General features: G+C 38.8%; 1 non-coding gene across 1 annotated transcript; it reads right to left on the bottom strand.

The window, feature by feature from the left end:
* Positions 1–1,168: 1,168 nt before the first annotated feature.
* LOC150016710 (U1 spliceosomal RNA) lies at positions 1,169–1,331 on the bottom strand. The gene has a single exon (XR_016510388.1). It is a non-coding gene; the product is annotated as a U1 spliceosomal RNA (small nuclear RNA).
* Positions 1,332–3,968: the final 2,637 nt, after the last annotated feature.

Here is a 3,968-nt window from a genome sequence, read left to right as displayed (position 1 = left end):
TCGGCCTGCGAGCCAAGTGTCGCTTGTTTGATTCTCACTCAGGGCACATGACTCGGTTGCACATCAGGTCCCCAGTTGGCGGCACAAGTGAGAGGCAACCACACGGTGATGTTTCTCTCCCTCTCTTTCTCCTTTCCCCTCTCTCTAAAAATAAATAAATAAACAAAACAGCAAATAAATAAATAAATTGTAAAAAGAAAAATTTTTTTAAAAGTCCATCAGAGGACCATCTAAATTAAAAAAAAAGAAGAAGAAGAAGAATATAGGAAAGAGTGAAGCCAAAGAACATACAGGCACGACCCATGGACATGAACTAAGGGGAGTGAGATTGCTGGAGGGAAGAGGGATACTGGGCAGAGGGGCGCAAAGGGGAAAAAACTGAAACTACTATTACAACATAATAAAATATACTTAAAAAAATTTTTAAATGATTTTAAATATTCCTACCTTCTTATTTATCTCTAAATGCCAGGGTTATTGGTCACACCTGAAAACACTTTAAAACAAGTCCTTGGCAATCTCAGATTATTCTTGATGACCTTGGCATCCATTTAGCCTTGTCTTGGGACTAGAACAGCATATAAAAAGTCATTTCTTCATTCTTGTTGGTCTCTCTCAATGGCTACAGGAATAGCCTCATATACTTCACATGTCTAAATTCTAAATGTAAGGCCTTTTGTGAATGCCTGCCCTAGGCCATGATAGGCTCTGAGCCGAAGCAGTGATCATCTCATCATTAAAGAGACAAAACGCAAGAGACTAGGGAGGGTGGATTACCAAGGGCAAGGTAGGCCTGCCCCTGGTGCAGACAATAGTGTGATTCTGAAGAGAATTTTAATACAAGAATAAAACTGACTGAAAGGCAATGTGCTTTTGATTATCACTACTCATTGACAATTCTACTAAACATCAATGATAAAATACTCCTCTCTAAAAAAAAAAAAAAATGTTGTTAGTCTAACATTCTAAACAATGTCAATGATGACTGTTGTTTTAATACAGTAAAGATAAGATAAACTTTGAGTTAGCACATTTGTTCATTACTTATACTTGGGTAAGCATCGTCCTGTTTGTGGAGGCTAACTTGGAGAACTCCCAGTTATACAGTTATACAGATATACAGCCAACACACTCAGCTATGTACTTTTTTCTTTTCCTTTTTTTAAACATGGGGCAACATAAACGCAGTCCCCCACTATCACAATTAATGCTGTTGAGTTTCCTGCATCTGGGGAAATCACAGAAGTCAGAACATCTGGGGTGCAATGGATAAGCCTTGCCCTGGGGAAACCACCTTTGTGATCATGATATCTCCCCTGCCAGGTAAGTATGCACTTTTGTTTTGAGATTAAGGTCAAACCATTCAGAACTGTCCGAGCTCTCTTTGGTGTAGCGTCAGAGGCGGATTTAATAGCAGGCCCACCAGGCACACACACCTTGGGCCCGAACTTCTGAAGGGCCCCGCAAAACCCCAACTTTACACTTTTTTCTAATGACACCAAGTTTGGTTTCATTACTACGCTACATAAAATATGGTTAACATGTATTTTTATTTTCCCTGTCTCTCTTTTTTTTAAGGGGCCCAATATTTTCTTCTGTGCCCAGGACTTCAACTGACCTTAATCTGCTTCCTCATAGCGTGTGCCTCCAGCACTTGCGATATGACATATCCCTGCCTTTAGACAGTAGATTTGACATAGGCAATGATGGCACACAGTTGTAAAGATGGGGAAGCAGAGCCTAAGTTACTTTAATTCTGTCATTCTTTGGGAGTTTTTACTTATATTTAAAACTGAAAACAGTAAAATAGCACGCCAATTTTGATATATCTCTCAAAAATATATTTTGAGATATAACTTTTGTGAGTGCAAATTTTAGTTCATGCATGAAATATCTTTAAATTTTACATCAGTTCTTTAAAGTAGTTATTATAAAACAAAGGAACAAATTAAGAAAATTATTATTACTGATTATTACAGAAACTATTTTTGTGGTATAGCAGATAAGGGCGTGTTAAATATTAAATATGTTAGTATTTACATGTATTTGCTTTAATATTATTTTTTTTCTATTTTGTCCTTGTCTTTTGTTTGTAAGTCAAGTGACTTACCCAAGATTATACGATTAGAAACTAACTCAGACTTCTGGTCAAGATGGAGGCATAGGTAGACATGCTTCCCCTCCTCGTGCAACCATAGAAAGAATTACAACCAGATCTCAAAACTAACAACCAGAACCATCAGAAAATCAAACTATATGTAAGTCTGACAACTAAGGATTTAAAGAAGCCACATTCATCCAGACGGGTAGGAGAAGCAGAATTACAGAGATGTGGCAGAGAGGCAGTGCGACTTGGACAAACAGCAGCAGTCGTGGTGGCAGAGAGACAGTCCCACATTCACGTATGGTAGATAAAAGTTGGGAGGGATAAACTGGGAGCGAGTGATCCCAGCCCCAGGCTAGACAGCACAGCCCAGGGTTCCAGCACCAGGGAGATATACCCCCATTACCTCTGATTGTAAAAACCAGTGGGGGTTGGGGTGGTGGAAGAAACTGCCAAATTTTTTCTGCTTCAAGGACCTGCATGGTCATAGAATATATGCAAACCCCAGGACAGTAACTGGAAAGGTGCCAATCACATATAGGAAGTGGGTGAAGTGACTGGAAATGGGGCGAGAGCCAGGTGATTCGCCAGAAGCCAGGCAGCGGCATTATCCCCTCTCTGAGTCCCCCACCACAAACAGAGCCACAAAGCAGTGAAGCGGGTAACCCCGCCCTGGCAATTACCTAAGGCTCCGCCCTGCACAATTTACAGGTGCCTTTGCTACATAGGCCACACTACTAAGGCAGGGAGTCAAAGCATCTCTACCTAATACTGTACATGGAAACAAACACAGGGAGGCTGCCAAATTGAGGAGACAAAGAAATATGGCCCAAATGAAAGAAAAGAACAAAACCCCAGAAAAAGAAATAAATGAAACGGAGATAGCCAACCTATCAGATGCAGAGGTCAAAACATTAATGATAAGGATGTTCAGAGAACTCATTGAGTACAGCAGAAAAAACGCAACTGAAATGCAAATAAATATTTTGTACATTTTATGGAGAAGATGCTGTGAACTGATCAAATGTGTCAAAAGTGTTTTTTGAAGTTTTGTGCTGGAGATTTCCTGCTGGATGATGCTCCAAGATTGGGTAGATCAGCTGACGTTGATAGTGATCAAAACGAGACGTTAGTTAAAAACAATCAACATTATACCATGGGGAGATAGCAAATATACTCCAAATATCCAAATCAATAAAGTTATTGGTAAAAATGAAAAATGTATCTTTTATTTTACAGAAAAAAACTAAATGAATTTTTTTGCCAACCAAATACTGTATTTTCTTCCCAGGCTAGCTCTACCTTTTAGTGATGAACCATACTGATTTCATGAAACACATGTTACTACTCTTTGCTTTCCAGGACAGATACTTAGGAGTTTTCTTTCTCTCCCATTGGAGGGGGGGTACATAAAATACGATGTCTATACAAATATTTTACATATTCTATTAAAGCATGGTAAACTAGGATGCATGTTGAACTCTAGCTTTAACTTAACACATTCTTGTCTAGCTTCAGTAGGCCCTCAATGAACAGTTTCTGAACAGTTTCTGGTCTTGTCTTTGAAAAGGTTGTACAACTTAGCTTAAATAATTTGGCTTGTTTGTTCACTAATTTGTAGCAGCATGAACTCAAAATGTCAGATGTGTGAAAAGTGAAATATCTTAATGATCTATTAATAATTTAGCTGATAAAACAAACTTCTATCTTCACCCTGAATTATTTTTCTACTCAATCCTAGCCCCTGTGGCCTCCTGGCTACTTGCTCAATTCTGACATGCAGGAATGACTAGAAGGCTCACATAAACTTGGCATATATTCCTTCTTTGGCATTGTTTAATGTACTTAAAACCCATGATGTACC

Source organism: Furipterus horrens, unplaced genomic scaffold, assembly GCF_987537825.1.
Source record: "Furipterus horrens unplaced genomic scaffold, mFurHor1.1.pri manual_scaffold_3, whole genome shotgun sequence".
NCBI lineage: Eukaryota > Metazoa > Chordata > Mammalia > Chiroptera > Furipteridae > Furipterus > Furipterus horrens.
This window is presented reverse-complemented; position numbering and strand designations above follow the sequence as displayed.